The sequence below is a fragment of the Pleurodeles waltl genome, chromosome 4_1 (genome assembly GCF_031143425.1).
Source record: "Pleurodeles waltl isolate 20211129_DDA chromosome 4_1, aPleWal1.hap1.20221129, whole genome shotgun sequence".
Classification (NCBI taxonomy): Eukaryota; Metazoa; Chordata; class Amphibia; order Caudata; family Salamandridae; genus Pleurodeles; species Pleurodeles waltl.
In genome coordinates, this window is record NC_090442.1 from 18,720,837 (window position 1) to 18,743,959 (window position 23,123).

The following is a 23,123-nucleotide window of genomic DNA, read 5'->3' on the forward strand; positions in this document are numbered from 1 at the left end:
CTGTTATCTATTGTTATGAATAACACTTATGTCAGGGGACCTTGTAGATCTGTATAAATACAACACACTTTTAGACAGATAATCAGAGGGATTCCGACCAAAGGGCATCACCACCATCGCTGATACCGATGCTGCAGTCATCTTGACACTGATCCAGTCTTCGTGTCCCTGCGGAGTCTGAGATAGAGACCTCATTCCAAGGTAACGAGGGTTGGGGGCTCCTCTCATGGACACGGTTTTGGCAGATTAGGTTTAACGAACCCAGCTCTTCCTTTTTTAGGTAGGAGGTTAGATCTACTCTCCTTAGGGTATTAGGGCTTATTCCATCTTTTACATATACATATATTTCTTTCATATATTGCATAATGGTGGGGGTCTTTATAACAATGACTCTCCTCTTTACAATACTGTTGCTTGGTATATTCATTATCCTAATCATTGCAGTTCATGCAACTTATCACAAATTGCAGTTATGTTGAATAAAAACTATTATAACTTTACTGCATCTGTGTTATTGCCTTTGTTTGTATGAGACATAATAAATCTGTGAGAAAAGGGTAATTTCCGTTTAACCACGACAACCCTGAGATATTGTATTTTGAGTCCATGCGTAAGCGACTGCTACAAATCACCTTTTACTATTGTGTTTTTGGTGAGGTACTGCTAGTAAGCCGGTATGGTTTGGACAACAGTTACAAATAGTTGTAGGAAGAGACTTAGGCGGTCATTCTGACCGCGGCGGTCGGCGGTCGCCACCCGCCAAGCGGTTCCCGCCGAAAGACCGCACTGCGGTCAAAAGACCGCGGCGGCCATTCCGGCTTTCCCGCTGGGCCGGCGGCCGACCGCCAGAAGACCGCCGGCCGGCCCAGCGGGACAGCCCCTTCAACAATGAAGCCGGCTCGGAATGGAGCCGGCGGAGTTGAAGGGGTGCGACGGGTGCAGGGGCACCCGTCGCGATTTTCACTGTCTGCTAAGCAGACAGTGAAAATCTTTGTGGGGCCCTGTTAGGGGGCCCCTGCACTGCCCATGCCAGTGGCATGGGCAGTGCAGGGGCCCCCAGGGGCCCCACAGCACCCGTTCCCGCCATCCTGGTTCTGGCGGTGGACACCGCCAGAAACAGGCTGGCGGGAAGGGGGTCGGAATCCCCATGGCGGTGCTGCAAGCAGCGCCGCCATGGCGGGTTCCCTGGGCCAGCGGGAAACCGGCGGAAACCGCCGGCTCCCCTTTTCCGACCCGCCCAGGAAGCACCGCCAGCCTGTTGGCGGTGCTTCCGCCGCACTCCGCCATGGCGGTCATGGACCGCCAAGGTCAGAATGACCCCCTTAGTCACCTACAAAAGAAAGTACTGTCATCCTGAGACCAGCAGTCTTGCTCAGAGCAAGAGTCCAAACTACGACATGGCGCCACCAACAATGGTGTTTAGGCACTAATTTACGGTTACCCTGACTATCACTGTCTCACAGACAACAGGTACCCTCAGTACCATTAAACGCAGACGTCCGTGGTCTTTGGGAGAATCCTCCTCAGCCAAACTGGTAACTCCTAAATAGGCTGTAGGTTGTTCGAGCTCGAACTCACAAAAGGAAAAACTTCCCCTATTTTGGTGTTCCGTTTCTCTAAACAACTATGGCTAATACCATAGACATTCCTGCGAATGCTAGACATGCACTTACACAACATTTATTGGCACATGGCCTTACAGAAGAGGGCGGGGAAGTTACTTTGATTATAGAAGCAACTGAAGCATACCAAACGGAAACATTTTACTGTTGGGTTGCCTTTCCTGAGGCTGACCAACGAACGCACACATTTCACACTTATGACATTGCGGACGTACCCGTAAGGTACGAAGCATACCAGTATCATGAAATTTCGCTCACATATCAGGAGCATCAAAACTGGTTTGAAGGCGCCCTACCACATATACTGCGGCGGTGAGGCTAGGTTCTTTAAGTAATGAAGGGCCTACGTGGCCTATGTTTGCCACATATACACCTCACCCAGGCATACAGACTATGCCGCTTGTAGATTTAAGGATATTATATAATGAATTAGTGGCATTATATAGACGATTGGTCCAGTTCGTAATGCGAACATTGAACACTACACCAGCGCGTCCAGCACCGCCAGTAGCTGGTGGATATCAATTGGCTACTGGGATTAATCCACAAACGGTGCATACCATTATGGGTAAAGTGCCCTCGGATCGAGAAAAAATACCGTTCTGGATTGCTCAGAAAACAAATCAGCTGGAAGCTGTGTTCCCCCATACGGGGCCACAGGAGAAACATAGATTTCTCACTATGTGCTTGCCATTCGGGATGGTTCCCTCGGTTGATGAATGTGCCACTTGGAGTACAGTCTTCGCTGCCGTTTATACTACCACGCATGGTACCCCTACACTGGCCAATTTGCCGGAAGTGTTGAAACAAATACAGAATGAGCATGGGGCTGCACCGGCCCTAGATCTGGGGATGAAATTAATGCGTAACTTTGACGACGTCTCCTCGATAATATTGAGTAATATTAAAGGGGAAGCAGTAGCACTGGCGATACGCCAGCGTCTCTGGGAAACTCCACATAAGGAACAAGAGAGACAGCTACCGAAAATAATCTCGGATACCTATACTAGTATAGGACGGGATGGGCTGGGAGCCAAACCTAAAAAATTGGACATACCGAGTACCACCCATAAGGAAGGTACAAGGCAAGCACTAGAGGGGTCTAAAAAGCGCTGGGACAAACAAAAGGATTTCAAGGATAGGAGAAACAAAAGAGCTGATTCTCCTCATCCGGAGTACTCCGAAAGGAGATATAGGCCCTCATTCTGACCTTGGCGGTCTTTTCGCAAGACCGCTGAGTTACCGCCGCGGTGAAGACCGCCGACCGCGGCGGTGTGCCGCTGTGCGCATTCTGACCGCTGGGAGCGTTCCGCCGGAAAACCGCCAGCAGCCACACTGGCGGTCGGCGGGAAAGTGGAGACTGGTCAACCTCCACCGCCACGCCAGCAGAACACCGCCCACAGAATTACGACCCACATTTCTGTGTGGCGGTCTTCTGTTGGCGGTCTTCTGTTGGCGGTCACGTCCCTATGGCTCCCGTCGCCTCCCGGAGGACCAACGCACAAGGTAAGTTGATCGTCCGTGAGGGGAGGGGTGGGGGGGTGTTGTGTGATGTGGGCGTGCATGGGGGTGTGCGTGTGAGTGTGTAGAGGGGGTGTGTGAGTGCGTGTATGCGGGCGGGGGGTGCTGCTGTGTCTATGGGTAATGTGTGCTGTTCGGCAGGTGCGCATGTCGGCATGTATGTGTGCGGGTATGTGTCCCCGTTGTGTATGTGTGTGTAGGGGGTGTGTATATGTGCATGTTGGGGGTGTGTGCATGTCGGGGTACATGTATGTGCATGTCGGGGTGGGGGTGGGGGTGGGGAGGGGGTTCGTACCACCTCTGGGGGGTGGCAGGGGGGTGGAGGGTGTGGGGGGAGGACTCGGGTGGGTAGTGGGGGGTGGGGGAGACCCCTATCAGTGCCAGGGAAGGAATTCCCTGGCCCCGATAGTGCTTACCGCCATGGTTCGCACGGCGGTTCCCGCCCGCAAGAAACCGCGGCGGTAGGCAGGGTCATAATACCCTTGGCGGTCTTGGGACGACCGCCGGGCCGGAGTGCGCAAACTCCAGCCCCGCGGTCATGACCGCCGTGGCGGTCGGAGTGGAGAAGTAGCGGTCGGTCGCGGCGGGGACCGCCGCGGTCAGAATGCCATTTTTAATACCGCCGGTCTGTTCGCGGTCCGACCGCCGTCTCTCCGCCGACCGCCAGGGTCAGAATGAGGGCCATAATCTCAGAAATAGGGATAACATTAGAACTCCAGACAGATATACTGATTCACGTCCTTCTCGTTCCTTTCAGGACGCACCGGATAGACGTAGCGAGAGAGGGGGCCGTCAAGATCGACGTCCGGAATAAGTGAAAGAAAAGAAAGACTCGCCACAGTCTACTGTTAAAAAAGAAGAAAAGACTCCTCAACAAAAGCCACAATTTAAAAAGAAAAAAGTGGCAGCACTGACAGTTAAAAATGCCAGTAGTATTGAGAACACTGTTGAGGAACAAGAGGTGGGCGGTGACTCTGTTGGACAGCGCGGCAGATGTCACGATATGTCGCCAGGATCTGAAAGATCATCTGGATGCGACAGCAACTAGCGATTACATCGCAGTTGAGACGGCGGATGGCCGCGTTTTCCCACCCGATCGGGTTTATGATTTAACAATTCAGATAGAGGGAGACGTGGAACGCATTATTAGTGTAATATTTTGGGATGAACTTACTAGTGATATCCTGTTGGCCGAGAGAGACTGGCCACCTGAACATGTCCGCATGCTCCCACATGGGGAAGATGTCATTTTGCCTTCTTTCTCCGATCTTGTTCCGGAGGCAGACAAAAAAGCCTATGCTGCTGAATGGGCTTTAGCACAGGCACCTGCATTATACCGTAATAATGTAGGATGGGACAAGGACTCTCCTTGTCATGTTATTCCCGTTCGGTCTACACCACACCCGCAGCCACATTACCCTGTTAAACATGAAGCAAAAGCTCCAGTGACGGAGATACTGTCACAACTTGAATACCAGGGAGTAATTGAGCCCTGTACATCGGCAATGAATAATCCGCTATTTCCCGTTGCGAAACCTGATCATTCATATAGAATAGTGGTTGATTATAGGCACTTGAATAGTAATGCTCGCACTTATGCTATACAAAATTCACACAGCACAGTGCTAATTAATAATATAGTGCGTAAAAAATACAAAACTACATTGGATATATCTAATGGTTTTTTCTGCCAGAATTTAGCACATGAAAGTAGAGACCTAAGTGCATTTTCCTATGGTTCTCAGAAACGCTTTTGTCGTTTACCACAAGGCTATAAAAACAGCCCAGGACTGTTTTCGGCCCGTGTCACATCAATCTTACAGGAGCTTGATTCTGAAGCATTATCATATGTGGATGATATCTATCTCACTGATGACACCCTTGACATTCATCTTGCCAGGGTCGATCGGATAATTTTGGGATTTGCTGCCTTCGGATATAAATTTAATTTTAAGAAAAGGAAGATAGCCTTTCTTAGTGTATTGTTCCTAGGATATGAACTATCGAACGAGGGGAAGAGCCTGGCCCCGCACTTCCTAGAGAAGTGTGCTCAGCTACAGCCCCCGAACACGCTTAAGAAATTGCAGTCATTACTGGGTTTCTTTAATTTTGGCAGAACATACATTCCAGATTACGCTGAACGCGTAAAGCCACTATATGACTTAATTCAGCCCAATTATTCTGGCAGGCGATGGACAATTGAACACACACACATCCTGAGGGACATACAACGAGACATGCTAGAAGCTAGACACTTGTACACACGGGACAATAAAACGAATTTGGTCATCAGAATAATAGCTGGTGCCCTAGGATTTACCTATGTCACCTTTAATGAGGGTGACACGGTGCCAATAGCATACAAATCACATTTGTACTCCAATGCAGAAAAACGTTTTGCTCCTACTGAAAAAATTCTGACGGCAGTACAGATTGCCGTCATAAAGGAGAGACCGCTTGCCCAGGGGAAACGCATTGTTGTTGTCTCCCCGGTTCCGGCCTTAGAGGCTGTCACTAAAGCGAGCGTTCCTAACGCTAAGGCATTGCATCTACGCTGGATTCAATGGGCAACATCTCTGACCGCCACTGATGTTGCTTATGTGTTTGACCCAAGACTTCAGACACAAGAATTTCTCCAGTATGAACAGGAGTACCCCGCTCCCTTACACATATTGCCAATAGACAGTTATGATACCATCATTTACACTGACGGATCGGCACAACCGGCTGTGGGTACTAAACATCAATACTCGGCAGCTTGCGCAGCCGTGTGCGGGGTAATGGAAGCCGGAGTTTTTCATCCTCAAAACACATACACTCAGACCTTAGGGGACTGCACAGCCCAGTTGGCCGAGCTTAAGGCTCTTCTTCTAGCGCTCGAACATTCAGAGCCAGGAGCACAGACTTTGATCGTCTGTGATTCATATTATTGCGTCCAGTCATACAATGAATATCTCAATCATTGGATACTGAACGGGTTTAGAGATTCTAAAGGGAACACCATTAAACACAAAATATTATGGGGAAGGGTGGCTGATCTTAAGGATAAGCTGCCATGTGTCCATGTAGTTCATACATTGGGGCACCAACGTGTAGGAATACATGTTGCCGGTAATACATTGGCTGACAAAGCAGCCAAAGCTTCAGTAGCTACGGCTTCTGTGGCTGCAGTGACTCGTTCTCGAACGAGGTTGGATAATGAAATACTGATCGCCGTTAAAGCCTCGGCTGCAGGCAAGCCCCTTCCGAAAGGATACCCTACGAACTATACATATCATATCAGTGCACAGAATGTTGCTTTTGCAACAATTCCAGATGTTGGTGATTGAGTGATCCCAAATGAAGATCAAAGATTGGAACTGATTACAGCTGCACATGAGGGTGTCGCCTCTGCACATGCTGGTATACAGGCCACTATCACCATTCTACAACAACAGTACTGGTGGCCTGGTCTATGCAGACGGACTAAACAGTATGTCCTTTGCTGTGACATTTGTCAGCAGATTAAGGGCTCGAATATCAGACGCCCTCCCCAGACATCTCTCATAGTGTCAGACAAACCACTCCATTGTGTGTACCTGGACCATTGTGGTCCTTTGCAACCTGATGGTGCATACAAATACATTTTAGTGGCTGTGGATTCCTGTTCTAGATTCCTGTGGGTATGGCCACAGCGGTCGGCTGACGCCCGGACTGTTATAAAAGATTTGCTGGTCTTTATCGGTACATATGCGGTTGCGGCATTCCATTCGGACCAGGGCCCTGCATTTGCCTCTAAGGCTTTCAGGGACACTATGAGGACGATGGGTGTTGAACTCCATTACTCCTCACCATACCATCCCGAGGGAAATTCGGTCGTGGAGAGGCGGAATCGTGATCTAAAGCAGTCTTTAACAGCTCGAGTATTAGGTTCAGGCCGCAGTTGGTTACATCACCTATATGGGGTCCAGAGAGCACTGTATAATCTGCCACGACGGTCCTTGAGGGGAAAGTCTCCATATGAGGTTCTCTTTGGGACAACTATGTATGTTCCCGATCTTGATGCCCCTGGTATGGTGGCAGCAGAAACACCATTTGACATAAAAGAACGTCTCGCTGTTTTACAGGAGCTTCAACAATTCCGTGATGATAAATCATCTGCGAGCGCTGCCACCTTGGGAATAAGGGATTTGGCGAAAACTTTGACTGGCTGGATTCCTAACGTTGGGGATCTGGTTCGTGAGAAGATCGCTGTGAAAAAAGAGTTTGGTCCAGCATACAGAGCACCTGTACCGGTCTTGGGGATAAAAGGCACCAGGACTGTCATCCTTCCGCCATTGTCTGGTTCCAAATCAAACATATTCATCTCCATTGATGACATCAAATTACACCATTTGGCCGATTCTTCACAGTAGACCTGGAGGTCCCTTGGGTGGTTCCCGTTCCCCTCTCACTACCCAACAGGACATCCCTCTACATAGTAGGATGACCGTCGCTACTACTGACTATGCAACTATGTCAGCTGCTGTTCCAGACACTTCCTCGACCATGGGGAGGGCGGAAAATGAACTTTTGTTGGTTCCTGTAACAACTTCGGAGAACACACCGCTACAGGATTTGGCTGTATTTTACACTAACACTTCCACGACTGGTAACGTCATTTATCATGAACCTCCACGAACAGTGGATGGGAATTCGATGAGTCCTGTGTTTGCGGAGACTTCCTCTGGCTATTTTGTGGACATTGATGATTTTTCTTCAGATTCATCCTCAACTGAGACTGACAAACTTTCCAGAGGTAGCAAGTTCTATCAATGGCTTAAAAAGAACTATTTGATATATCCATGGAACTATCTCTGGTTCTGTTTGACAATTATTGCATTGTTTTTATGGATTGGTTTTGTGACTGTTTTCTTTTTACTAATTAATGGTCACTGTATTGCTGATCGCTCCTCAGTGGAGCCTGTTGATGTAATTTTAACACCGCATCTTTCATCACATAAGGTCCGACGTGATTTGTCCCCTGTCAATATTACAGCTATTCCAATTTCTGATGGGATTGTTTGGGACAAAGTTCCGTTCGATATATACGGGCCTACAGAGATAATTCAGATACCATACGTGTTCAAAATTTCTATGTCTGATGTTATTACACCTAATGTTGTCTCTGATGATTGGGATGTTCAAACAGTGGATTCCATGCTAACTGAAATGAAGGACTACTAAGCTTTTGGAAGTGATGATATATATGATTTTACAATGAATTATGGGGAAATGTTCTGCTATAATAATTGGGGACATCACTACCTGCACCGTGCAACTAGATATAGGCCTCTTTTTAACTACACACAATGGGAACATTGTTCAACACCACGGGTGGGGAGTCCAAAGTATTACAGTGACAAATTCACATACTTTTCTGGGCATGATACAACGAAAGCTGAATCTTATTATTTTAAATTACCTAAGACACACATTAGGAAACTGTTGCTAACGGATACGAAACTGATTTATTCAGATCCCTTTGTTTCCCGACTTTCGATTGAGGGTTATGAATATTGGAAGAACTCTATCGATTTGAAGACTGTATGGGGGACGCAAGATTGGCAGATACAGGGTAGGGAGGCTTTGTTTCGAGCTTGCTTAATTCCTGTGCAAATGATTTTTTTAAATGACACTGTTGAGCAGACATCATGTCTGGGATTAGCTAAAATAAAGGATCTAAACACGCCCAGTATCCCTACACCGACAAAATTGAAAGATTGGCAACACTTTCTAAATGTTTCTTAGGAAAGGCTAGATGCATTGGTTAAGGCTGGTGACTATAATTCTTCACTTTCCAGTCCCGGGGGATGGTTGGTATGGCCCACCGATACTGATGAGTGTCAAAGGTGTTTTTTTAACTCTTCAGGGTTTTTTTCCATTCATAGACCAGACCCTCGCTTTTTGTCAGGTCAGCATGCTGGTATTATTACAACATACAGTGTGGGCAAGCTGTGCCAACAATGGGTACAAACGAACACCTTAACAGCGGTGAAACAACACCTGAATACTCTTTCTGACAGTATAGACCTACAAGATTTCCTATTAGGTCCTAGAAAACAACGCTCAAAACGGTTTTTATATGCCATGTATAATGAAATTTGGAAACTTTCTCAAATTGAGGCTGCTGCACGTTTACGGCAACTTGATAAAGAGAATTTGGAAAACACATTGGCTGTTGTCGACAATGGCATGAACACGCTATCCAACAGGATTTATTCCCTGTCGAATATAGTGTCATCTGCTATTGATATCACTCAGACTGATTTGTCTCGGTTATATCATGGGCAAACACAGCTGCGTTCCATCATGCAGCTGAGTTGGGCGTTGCAGACGCTGAAAAGTGCCCACATTCCATGGAAATACCTTAATGGGAGTGAACTATTCGCTGCTTTTAATTTTTCCAGGGACCAAGTGACAATGGCTAAAAGAGAGGCTCGTTTCACCTTGCTTCAAGTAGAAAAATTAGATAAGTTGCCCTTCACGGTAGCAGAGAGTCCTTCAACTATCTGGCTCTTACACAGCATTATTAATTTACAGTTTTCAACGTTTCGTTTCTCAAGCTGCCTGAAACATCTTGCAGTGGGACGATATGAACGGCTAGAAGATAGCTTTATTAAGGAAGAGTGGGAGTTGCCCTTTGAGTATCGATGTCTGAACGGCGAACAAGAGGTCTTTCTTAGCGGAAGTGAAGGTGAGACTAATGTTCGTCATTCCATGATATGCAAACAGGTGTCTCTTCACGGTCTTTGCAATGCGGGGGTCGCGAATTTGGCCTGTTTTCTGAAGGGTACTCCCGTCCCCTTGATTCGTTCAGTGTTTCATGTTCTTTCTAATGGGAGTTATGTTCTTCTGAGCGATGACAGCTGTTGCGGCTTGCGACCTGGAATTGCCTACGCAATCTCAGTCACGAAGGTCGTTACGTGTTGTGGCCATGTTTTGTTTCCCCCCACACGAGAGATACAAGTATCTGAAATATGGCCCCACATTGATACTATTAATGTGAACTATGACAAGTTGAGTAGACTGAAGGCGCTATTGTTTCAAAAACAAGTCGCCTTGACATCCGCAAAAGAGACGTATGCTCTCCAGGTTGTGAGATCATCAGCCGAGATACAATCCCTTTTAAATACCGATTTCCCCATACACTTTGGAGAGTTGGTGTCGAGAATATTCAATGCTTCAAGCACCACTGGGATTGTTCATTTCTTTAAGGCTGTCGGGTCTGGTTTCGTGTCCATCTTCCAGACTGTCTTCGGAGTCATCCCATCAGCCATCCATTCACTCTTTTCCAGTGTGTTTGGTGGCTTTCCAATTATTTTGGCTTTAATTGGCGGACTACTACTGCTATTTTTTCTGATTCGTGGTGGTTGTTTTTTTCCAGCGACACAGAGCAATGGAGCCGCTCCCGTCAACTCCGCTGTGCCGTGAACGCATGGTTCGGATCTTCGGTACACCTTTGCTGGTGGAACTAGAGTTTGACTGGTCATTGTCATTCCGGTCTCTACTATGGTGTGTACAACCGGTGTTCCGCTGCATATGGTGTCTCTTTGAACATCTGCCTATGGTCTGTCTTGCTGTTGCACCAACATCTCCTGTGGACCACGAACTGCTGATGTCCCCGATGAGGGTTCATACACGGTCATGCCCCTTGAGACTGAGGTTGCTCCACGAGGCCACCTATGAGCCTTCTGTTATACAAACTAACATGGATGAGGACGCTGCAGCGAGTGTCGACACACCGATGAATATGGCTCACTTCTGCTCTGTGGATCCGTTTGTCCGCCCAGCTCTCAATTTCACTTCAGACGATGTTGACTCATTTTTAAGATCCTTGAATGGTGACTTCGATGACATTCTTCAAGATCCTGCATATAGCACATAATTTGGTGAATTCGCTTGCCAGTTCCCGGTTCTAAAAAATTGCGATTTAACTGAAAGTTTGCGATACTTGTCATGGTTGATATTAACATCTCTGAATGTTTTTTAAGAAGAAAAAAAACATATTTTAACACACAGCATTTATTTTGGTCATTACGTACATTTTTTTAGCTTGAGTTTTCATTTTCGTTTTTTGGCAATTTGGTTCAGTAGCAGCTTTTTTAGCGCTTGGGTTTCCTTACCTTCATCATACCTGTTACGGCAATGGGGAGGGTGTAGTGAATCCTAGTTTGTTTTAGCGGGATAACAGGAGTTAGCTTAGCCGTAGGCTTGTAAACTCGTGCCCCCGTCACCCAGTGACTTTTAACCTACTTAGCTTGCTCTGTCATAGTCCATTTAAATATTTATTTCCTTTAAAATTGCGGCCTTGTTTATAGTTAGGCCACTTGTTATGGGTTCTATTATCAGTGTCATTGCGCCAAGGCGTCAAGATCAAGCACGAAAGACAAACATACAGTAGGCATTCACACTTAGTGATTTTCCCTCTCTATACTTTCGAGGGATTGTTGATATTAATTGCCGTCCCAAGCATGCCTGTTATCTATTGTTATGAATAACACTTATGTCAGGGGACCTTGTAGATCTGTATAAATACAACACACTTTTAGACAGATAATCAGAGGGATTCCGACCAGAGGGCATCGCCACCATCGCTGATACCGATGCTGCAGTCATCTTGACACTGATCCAGTCTTCGTGTCCCTGCGGAGTCTGAGATAGAGACCTCATTCCAAGGTAACGAGGGTTGGGGGCTCCTCTCATGGACACGGTTTTGGCAGATTAGGTTTAACGAACCCAGCTCTTCCTTTTTTAGGTAGGAGGTTAGACCTACTCTCCTTAGGGTATCAAGGCTTATTCCATCTTTTACATATACATATATTTCTTTCATATATTGCATAATGGTGGGGGTCTTTATAACAATGACTCTCCTCTTTACAATACTGTTGCTTGGTATATTCATTATCCTAATCATTGCAGTTCATGCAACTTATCACAAATTGCAGTTATGTTGAATAAAAACTATTATAACTTTACTGCATCTGTGTTATTGCCTTTGTTTGTATGAGACATAATGAATCTGTGAGAAAAGGGTAATTTCCGTTTAACCACGACAACCCTGAGATATTGTATTTTGAGTCCATGCGTAAGAGACTGCTACAAATCACCTTTTACTATTGTGTTTTTGGTGAGGTACTGCTAGTAAGCCGGTAAGGTTTGGACAACAGTTACAAATAGTTGTAGGAAGAGACTTAGGGGGTCATTCTGACCTTGGCGGTCTTTTCGCAAGACCGCCGAGTTACCGCCGCGGTGAAGACCGCCGACCGCGGCGGTATGCTGCTGTGCGCATTCTGACCGCTGGGAGCGTTCCGCCGGAAAACCGCCAGCAGCCACACTGGCGGTCGGCGGGAAAGTGGAGACTGGTCAACCTCCACCGCCACGCCAGCAGAACACCGCCCACAGAATTACGACCCACATTTCTGTGTGGCGGTCTTCTGTTGGCGGTCTTCTGTTGGCGGTCACCTCCCCATGGCTCCTGTCACCTCCCGGAGGACCAACGCACAAGGTAAGTTGATCGTCCGTGAGGGGAGGGGGTGGGGGGGTGTTGTGTGATGTGTGCGTGCATGGGGGTGTGCGTGTGAGTGTGTAGAGGGGGTGTGTGAGTGCGTGCATGCGGGCGGGGAGTGCTGCTGTGCCTATGGGCAATGTGTGTAGTTCGGCGGGTGCGCATGTCGGCATGTATGTGTGCGGGTATGTGTCCCCGTTGTGTATGTGTGTGTGTAGGGGGTGTGTATATGTGCATGTTGGGGGTGTGTGCATGTCGGGGTGCGTGTATGTGCATGTCGGGGTGGGGGTGGGGAGGGGGTTCGTACCACCTCTGGGGGGTGGCAGGGGGGTGGAGGGTGTGGGGGGAGGACTCGGGGGGGCAGTGGGGGGTGGGGGAGACCCCTATCAGTGCCAGGGAAGGAATTCCCTGGCACCGATAGTGCCTACCGCCATGGTTCGCATGGCGGTTCCCGAACGCCAGAAACCGCGGCGGTAAGCAGGGTCATGATACCGTTGGCGGTCTTGGGTCGACCGCCGGACCGGAGTGCGCAGACTCCAGCCCGTCGGTCATGACCGCCGTGGCTGTCGGAGTGGGGAAGTGGCAGTCGGTCGCGGCGGTGACCGCCGCGGTCAGAATGCCATTTTTAATACCGCCGGTCTGTTCCCGGTCCGACCGCCGCCTCTCCGCCGACCGCCAAGGTCAGAATGAGGGCCTTAGTCACCTACAAACGAAAGTACTGTCATCCTGAGACCAGCAGTCTTGCTCAGAGCAAGAGTCCAAACTACAACAGCGTGAACTGAAACTGCTAGGGCTTTTGTGCACTTTTGCAAGACTTCCCTTGTGCACAGCACAGCCCAGTTCCCCAGCACTCCGTCCTGCATTGCCCAACTCGCTGAGTTGGCCTCCGACTTCATGGGACCCTCTTTTGTTGTGCTGAGACGACCGCAGTGCTCAGATTTCTTGAACGCCTGTTCAAGTGCTTCTGCGGGTGCTGCCTGCTTCTGCGTGGGCTCTCTGTGCTGCTGAGCGCCCCCACTGTCTCCTCCTCCAAGGAGCGACCTCCTGGTCCTTCCTGGGCCCTGGCAGCACCCAAAATCTTCAAACGTGACTCTTGCAGCTAGCAAGGCTTGTTTGCGGTCTTTCTGCGTGGAAACAACTCTGCATCCTCCAGCACGCCGTGGGACATCTTCTGACCAAAGAAGAAGTTCCTGGCACCTTCCGTTGTTGCAGAATCTTTGGCTTCTTCCAACCGGAGGCAGCCCATTTGCACCTTCATCCGGGGTTTAGATGGCTCCTGCCCCCCCGGACACTTTCGTGACTCTTGGACTTGGTCCCCTTCCTTTGCAGGTCCTCAGGTCCAGGAATCCGTCTTCAGTGCTTTGCAGTCAGTTGTTTTCCTTGCAGAATCCCCTATCTCAACTTCACTGTCTTTCTGGGGTAGTAGGATAACTTTACTCTTACTTTTCAGGGTCTTAGGGTGGGGTATCTTGGACACCCTTAGTGTTTCCTTACACTCCCAGCGACTCTCTACACACTACACTAGGCCTGGGGTCCATTCGTGGTTCGCGTTCCACTTTTGGAGCATATGGTTTGTGTTGCCCCTAGGCCTATTTTCTCCTATTGAATTCTATTGTGTTCTAACGTGTTTGCACTACTTTTCTAAGTGTTTTACTTACCTGATTTTGGTTTGTGTTTATATTTTTTGTATATTACTTACCTCCTAATGGAGTATATTCTCTGAGATACTTTTGGCATATTGTTACTAAAATAAAGTACCTTTATTTTTAGTAACTCTGAGTATTGTGTTTCTTATGATATAGTGCTATATGATATAAGTGGTATATTAGGAGCTTTGCATGTCTCCTAGTTAAGCCTAAGCTGCTCTGCTATAGCTACCTCTATCAGCCCTAGCTGCTAGAACACTACTAATCTACTAATAAGGGTTAACGGGACCTGGCACAAGGGGTAACTACCATCAGGTACCCACTATAAGCCAGGCCAGCCTCCTACAAAAACCTTAACGTTGTTCTTCAATGTGGCAAGGATAGCTTTCCCTATATTAAAAATGGGTGACCTTATTATATTTAATTAATTAGTGATAACTTCAGTTTGAGAACAGCTAGAAAAATACCTCTTTCACTCATCTGAATTGTAATTTTAAATCCTCTTTAATAGCACAGTCAGATTTTAATTTAGTAATATGAAAATGCGAACTTTAGAAGGTTTTTACCATAGTTGGGATATAAGCCTGTTCAGACTCATTAGGGAAGATTCAAGTTTCAAAAGTATAAAAGAAACAATACCCCCACTAGCCATAGTTTAAACTCTGCTGGCCTCTGTGAATCATGATCTCCCCCAAGTGTTGTCCTCCACATCATGGACCCTTGGCTAGAGCCAGAGTGTACTTCTAACTGCTCAACTGAAGGTTTCACTGAACGCAGTGCACAATGGCACAGCGCCTCACAGAACAGCACCACTCAGCTCCTGGTCAGCGGATTTATCGGACCTGACGCAGAGACTTGCATCGCAGAACCCTGCAGCTCCCAATCTTCAGCTCCACCGGGCCAGACGCAGAGCTTCACATAGCAGCACCACGCCACTCCCGATCGGCGCTTCACCAGACCCGGTGCAGGGTGATGCAATCTCACATGACAGTACCACACAACCCTTTAACGGTTGCTTCAGCAGGTCCAACACAGCGTCTTCACACCAAAGGCACTAATTAAACCTGGTCCATGATCCAGCCCGTGCTTCACTGCGGTCACCCTGAACTGGTGAGGGTGTCCTGTTCCTGTGCAATCAGATACCCATAATTGGTGCTTCGCGCTGTTTGATGCTATTTTTACTAAAACTGTAAAAACAAAAAAACGATTCTACTGATTGGATTTTTGTTGTCATGGTGCCAGTTTATTTATTGAAATATCTTCTATTTTTCTAATTGGTTTGGGACTCTTATTCTTTTTGTGTTGTGTTTCACTTTATTACATATAGAGTGCTACTGGAATACTTTACACGTTGCCCATACGTTAAGCCTGACTGCTTAACCAGAGGGTTAACCTCAAGTTTATTTAGTGACATTTGTAGTTCACCCTGACAAGGACTGTGATTAATATTCAAACAGGGTTCTCACTCCCTTCAACCAATAATCCAGTTTCATAGAGACACTACAAATATCTCTTATTTTCTTCACTCAGTCTAGTCAGGGTCTCCATCATCTGCTTTTTATCATCTGGTATTTGAATGTTCCACATATTTGTAGTTGTATCATTGTAGGAGGCTGGCCTGGCTTGTAGTGGGTACCAAGGGTACTTACACTCTGTGCCAGGTCCAGTTATCCCTTATTAGTGTAGAAGAAGTGTTTCTAGCAGCTTAGGCTGATAGAAGGTAGCTATGGCAAAGCAGCTTAGGCTGAACTAGGAGACATGCAAAGCTCCTACTATACCACTGGTGTCATATGCACAATATCATAAGAAAACACAATACACAGAAGTACTAAAAATAAAGGTACTTTATTTTTATGACAATATGCCAAAAGTATCCCAGTGAGTACCCTCAGTATGAAGATAAGTTATATACACAAGATATATGTACACAAACCAAAATTAGGTAAGTAATAGCAAGAAAAGTAATGCAAACAGTGTAGAATTACAATGGATTGCAATAGGAGCAAATAGGTATAGGGGCAACACAAACCATATACTCCAAAAGTGGAATGCGAACCACGAATGGACCCCAAACCTATGTGTGCTTTTAGAGGGTCGCTGGGACTGTAAGAAAACAGTGAGGGTTAGAAAAATAGCCCACCCCAAGACCCTGAAAAGTAGGTGTAGAGTGCACCTGCTACCCCCAGAGAGCAGAGACGTCGTGATAGGGGGTTTCTGCAGGAAGAACAAACACCAGCAATGCAACAACAGTGGATTTCTGGACCTGAGTACCTGTAAGAGAAGGGGACCAAGTCCAATAGTCGCGACAGTGTCGAGAGTGGGCAGCAGCCTAGGAAATGTCAGCTGAGGGTGCAAGGAAGCTGCCACCTGTTGGAAGAAGCTTGGAGTTCTGCAAGAAAGAAGAGAACTAGGAACTTCTCCTTTGGATGATGGATGTCCCACGTTGCGATGAAGCTTGCAGAGGTGTTCCCACGCACAAAGACTGCAAACAACCCTTGCTAGCTGGAAAGGTCGCGGTAAAGGTTTTTGGGTGCTGCTGTGGCCCAGGAGGGACCAGGATGTCGCCACTTGGAGGAGGAGACAGAGGGGGCGCCCAGCAACTCAGGGAGCCCTCACAGAAGCAGGCAGCACACGCACAAGTACCTGAAGAGGCACTTGGAATCAAAGTGAACCGGAGTCCACCCAAAGTCACAAAAGGGAGTCCCACGACGCCGGAGGACAACTCAGAAGGTTGTGCACTGCAGAAAGGAGTGTTGGGGACCCAGGCTTGGCTGTGCACGAAGGAAATCCTGGAAGAGTGCACAGGAGCCGGAGCAGCTGCAAATCACGCGGTACCCAGCAATGCAGTCTAGCGTGGGGAGGCAAGGACTTAGCTCCACCAAACTTGGACTGAAGAGTCACTGGACTGTAGGAGTCACTTGGACAGAGTTGCTGAGTTCCAGGGACCACACTCGTCATGCTGAGAGGGGACCCAGAGGACCAGTGATGCAGTCTTTTGGTGCCTGCGGTTGCAGGGGGAAGATTCAGTCGACCCACAGGAGATTTCTTCAGAGCTCCACATGGAAACAGTCGAGAAAGCCAGCAGGATGAGGCGATACAAGGTTGCTAGTAGTCGTCTTGCTACTTTTTTGTGGTTTTGCAGGGGTTCTGAGCAGTCAGCGGTCGATCCTTTGGCAGAAGGTGAAGAGGGAGATGCAGAGGAACTCTGGTGAGCTCTTGCTTTCGTTATCTGACGAATTCCCCAAAGCAGAGAGCCTAAATAGCCAGAAAAGGAGGTTTGGCTACCAAGTTAGGAGGATTGGCTACCAAGAGAGGTAAGAGCCTATCAGAAGGAGCGTCTGACGTCACCTGCTGGCACTGGCCACTCAGAGCAGTCTCGTGTGCCAGCAATACCTCTGAATCCAAGATGGCAGAGGTCTGGGACACATTGGAGGAGCTCTGGGCACCTCCCCTGGGAGGTGCAGGTCAGGGGAGTGGTCACTCCCCTTTTCTTTGTCCAGTTTCGCGCCAGAGCAGGGCTGGGGGATCCCTGAACCGGTGTAGACTGGCTTATGCAGAGATGGGCTGCATCTGTGCCCATCAAAGCATTTCCAGAGGCTGGGGGAGGCTACTCCTCCCCAGCCTTTCTCACCTTTTCCAAAGGGAGAGGGTGTAACACCCTCTCTCTGTGGAAGTCCTTTGTTCTGCCTTCCTGGGCCAGGGCTGCCTGGACCCCAGGGGGGCAGGAACCTGTCTGAGGGGTTGGCAGCAGCAGCTGCAGTGAAACCCCGGAAAGGCAGTTTGGCAGTACCCGGGTTCTGAGCTAGAGACCCGGGGGATCATGGAATTATCTCCCCAATACCAGGTGACAATTCTATGATCTTAGACATGTTACATGGCCATGTTCGGAGTTACCATTGTGACGCTACACATAGGTGGTGCCCTATGTGTAGGGCACGCGTGTAATGGTGTACCCGCACTCACAAAGTCCGGGGAAATTGCCCTGAACAATGTGGGGGCACCTTGGCTAGTGCCAGGGTGCCCACACACTAAGTAACTTTGCACCCAACCTTCACCATGTGAAGGTTAGACATATGGGTGACTTATAAGTTACTTATGTGCAGTGGTAAATGGCTGTGACATAACTTGGAGGTTATTTCACTCAGGCTGCAGTGGCAGGCCTGTGTAAGAATTGTCAGAGCTCCCTATGGGTGGCAAAAGAAATGGTGCAGCACATAGGGATCTCCTGGAACCCCAATACCCTGGGTACCTCAGTACCATATACAAGGGAATTATATGTGTGTACCAGTGTGCTAATGTGAATTGGTAAATTTAGTCACTAGCTGTTAGTGACAAATTTGGAAAGCAGAGAGAGCATAACCACTGAGGTTCTGGTTAGCAGAGCCTCAGTGAGACAGTTAGGCACCACACAGGGAACACATATAGGCCACAAACTTATGAGCACTGGGGTCCTGACTAGCAGGGTCCCAGTGACACATAACAATCATACTGACAACATAGGGGTTTCACTCTGAGCACTGGGCCCTGGCTAGCAGGATCCCAGTGAGACAGTGAAAACACCCTGACATATACTCACAAACAGGCCAAAAGTGGGGGTAACAAGGCTAGAAAGAGGCTAATTTCTCACAATCATTTTCTGTAATTCCTTCATCTCACAGTAACTGCACTTTTTTGCACCTGTGTGTGTCCACAGATGGGTTAGTATAGTTGTCATACTTACATTACTGCCAAATGTGCTGCATTTCTATAATTATGTCTATGTGTGTTTAGTGATGGTGTGTTAGCTGCTGTGTTTGTAGGTTGGAGAATTGCACTACATTTGAATGTTTTTTTTCCTGTGTGTGATCGCTGATGTGTTTTTAGGGCTGGTAACTGACTAAAGCTCTTCACACATTCACTGCAGCTAAATGGTTTTTCCCCCTGTGTGTGTTCGCTGATGTGTTTGTAGGTTTGAGAACTGACTAAAGCGCTTCACACATTCACTACATTTGAATGTTTTTTCCCCCCGTGTGTGTCCATTGATGGTTCCTTAATGTTGAGGAAAGACTAAAACTACTTGTGCATTCACTGCAGTGGTATGGTATTTCTCCTGTGTGTTTGCGTTGATGTTGTTTTAGTTTTGATAAAAAACTAAAGCTCTTCCCACATTCACTGTGCTTGAATGGTTTTTCCCCTATGTGTGTTCGCAGATGTTTTTGGAGGTTTGATAACTGACTGGAGCTCTTCACACATTCACTACAATGGTGTGGTTTTTCCCGTGTGTGTTCTTTGATGGTTCCTTAATGTTGAGGAAAGACTAAAACTACTTGTGCATTCACTGCAATGGTATGGTCTTCCGCCTGTGTGTGTTTGCGTTGACGTTGTTTTAGTTTTGATAAAGAACTAAAGCTCTTCCCACATTCACTGCACTTGAATGGTTTTTCCCCTGTGTGTGTTCGCAGATGTTTTTGGAGGTTTGATGACTGACTGAAGCTCTTCACACATTCACTACATTGGTATGGTTTTTCCCGTGTGTGTTCGCTGATGTCTTTGGAGCTCTGATGATCGACAAAAGCTCTTCATACATTCACTGCACTTGAATGGTTTTTCTTCTATGTGTTTGCGTTGATGTAGTTTTAGTTTTGATAAAAAACTAAAGTGCTTCCCACATTCACTGCACTTGAATGGTTTTTCCCCTGTGTGTTTGTGCTGATGTCGTTTTAGTTTTGATAAAATACTAAAGCTCTTCATATATTCACTGCACTTGAAAGGTTTTTCCCCTGTATGCCTTCGCTGATGTTGTTTTAGGCTCGATAAAGAACTATACCGCAACACACATTCGCTACATTTGAACGGTTTTTCCCCTGTGTGTGTTCTTTGAAGTTTCCTTAATGTTGAGGAACGATTAAAACTACTTGTGCATTCACTGCAATGGTACGGTTTTTCCCTGTGTGTTTGCGCTGATGTCGTTTTAGGTTTGATAACTGGCTAAAGCTCTTCACCCATTCACTACAGTAGAATGGTTTTTCCCCAGTGTGTGTTCGCTGATGAATCCTTAATGCTGAAGAATAACTAAAGCTCTTCACACATTCACTGCAATGGTACGGTTTTTCCCCTGTGTGCGTTCGCTGATATTCTTGTAGCTGATATAACCAATTAAAGCTCTTCACACATTCACTGCACTTGTGTGGTTTTACCTCCTGGTGTGTTTGCTGATGCCTTTGAAGTGTTGATAACTGAATGAAGCTCTTCACACATTTAGTGCATTTGATTTTTTTTCTCCTCTGTGCGTTTGCTGATGGTGCTTTTGTTCTGATGACAAGCTGAAGCCCTCACTGCATGTGTATGACTTTTCTCCCTTGGTAGGTGTCTCTGGGTCAGGTATATATTTTTCTACATCCCATGACTGTGTTACCTGAAGGCCCAACATGGCTGATAATTTCCTAATGTTATTCTCACACTCCATGTATGTGTGTGGTATTTTGCACATTTGATTTCTAATTTAACAATAAACTACAGTGGTCACTAAATACCTGTCACACTCATAATACGTGTAAGGCTTCTTCTTTGGGTGATTGTGTCTGTAGATTAGATAATGGTTTTGCTACCTTGTGGATCCTTCCTCCTGGTTGATGCAAACTGGGAAGTACTTTGTATTTTAGAAGGCAGAGCCCCTCTTTCCTTTACCCATCACATGTCTGGCTCCACTCCCTGCGCCTTTCTCTGGTTGCTGTGGTTTGGCCAGAATGAGTTTACAATACACCCAGAGCACTGAATGATGATCTGTTATCATTTTAGAAAGCAAAGCACTGCTGAAACCGCAGCATAGCGATCCGACGATCCAAGCTGGTGTTGGACACTTGTTTACACAGGAGGTGGTTCGTCAGTGTTGTTGCCTTAATTTTCTAGAAGTTGTTTCTTCGTCTTGTGGCGTGGGGAGGTGCACAGCTCAGACTCCTACAGTCACTGAACTGCCCTAGACTGCTTCTTCCAGGATCGGTCAGTTTATGTTCAGATTCCTCTGACTTCACTGATTTTGTGCATTCAAGGCTTGTTTCCTGTTGGATGTAAAAAAGCTCGAAAATCACTAAATGGAAACGTAATGGAATGTGAATACACAATGTTTATCTGGTTGCAAAGGTCCTCTGTTCTGTGCCACGTTTGAAACTTATCAAGGGACAATTCACCATACACAGTTATTTTATGTGATTGATCACGTCACATCTTCTAAACTGCATAAAAGGTGGATATTTACCAGGGTTCACATAGTAACTTAGTAAAGAAAGGGCTCTCATGGAGCACCAACGTGCTGCAGATACAGCTTTAGGGAGTTGCACATGGACAATATTTCATTTAAACACGAACAGATTGTGGAAACAGAGCTGGATCAGGACATGATGCTGTTCCTAAAGTTAGAGGAAGTTTGTAACAAAGGTAAATCTTCAAGAAGTAGATAACAAAGGTAACTCCATTCACACTCTTCTTCACAATCCTTTCCTGTTCACACTGGATCAGCTGAAGTGCCAACTCCGGTCTTTACCTTGTTGTTTGTTAAAGTATCTTTGCCACTTCCACAGCCCCCTGGGGGTGGATCAAGCATTTCTGGTTTCTTCAAACCTGGAAGTTGAAAGCATTTTCGTGAGTTGAGGTGGATTTCCTATCACCAGAATATCCCTCCATCTCCCTGAAACTAGTGCAGCTGACAACAAGCTTGTTCTGGCCCGACACGTTACACAAACAAGCGTTTCTTTAGTTCTTCCGAAAGCAGATAAAGTTCAGATTCTGTTGCACTTTCAGCTTCTTCCAGGGATTTTTGTAAAACAGAATGAGGGATTCATTGGAATACCTACCTAGACATCATACGTGCAGACAAGGCACACAAACAGCAGCAATATCAGTCATTTAGCTGTTAGAGTGAATCCATCACAATCAATAATTGACCTGACATATCCCCGCAGCCAACAGATGTGTTCATATTAAACTACTGTTGCTTTTTGTTCCTTTCAAAGCTATCTGACTCAGTGTTGTCTGTTTGGTGCTGAGGAGGCTACTTTGCAGCCAAATGGGCCTTTGGCAGAGCTGGAGGAGGCGTCTGTTTGCCGCAGGTCGATGGAGCATTTCTACCTTTGAGCATTTCTTATTCCTAGGTTTACTTCATTTCCTTTTCATCACCTGCCTCCCACGCCCCTATACCTGCATACTCACTCTACAGGGCTCACTGTTAGTCAAAACATGGGGAGCAACTTGAAACCTGTACAAAGCAGAAAACAGGCCTGATAATCAAATGGCCATGGCTGGCAGATCGGGGATCACAAGCTTTATTTTTAGAAGCTCGCCTGAGAGGTACAAACAGAGGAGGTGTACAGGTAGGTGCTTATGAGGTACAAACAGAGGCAGTGCACAGGTGGTGCTTATGAGGTACAGTGTTCCAAAAGAACGGACTCCATTCTGCCAATTAGGGTAGGGGTTCTTTTCAGGGACCACATGCATTAGTCTTACAGGAACAGTAGCCCTCAATCACCACCGGGTGACATGCTTCATTATCGAACCATAGGTGGCACTGCAATGACTGACGGGCCCTACTAGAGGGCTCTTTGCCAGAGATCTTTTTTTAAGCGGATGTGAGCGGGGCAGGGAAAACTGCTAAAAGTGTCTTAAGGTGCCCAAGAAAACTATCTTTAATACAACCTGGCACCCCTACCAAGGTTAGAATAAAAAGGGGGAAGTACAGAAAACAATGATCTGGTTCCCTACCAACAACTAAATGTATGTCTACCACTAATTATGGAACTGTGTGTGGGTATTCCTTACACTACAGAACTGTTCTAG

At 46.9% G+C, this 23,123-nt stretch overlaps 1 pseudogene; it reads right to left on the reverse strand.

Annotated features, from left to right (window-relative positions):
- LOC138286917 (zinc finger protein 79-like) overlaps positions 1-22,152 on the reverse strand; it is a 41,959-nt pseudogene extending 19,807 nt beyond the window's left edge.
- Between the last annotated feature and the right edge of the window lie 971 nt (positions 22,153-23,123).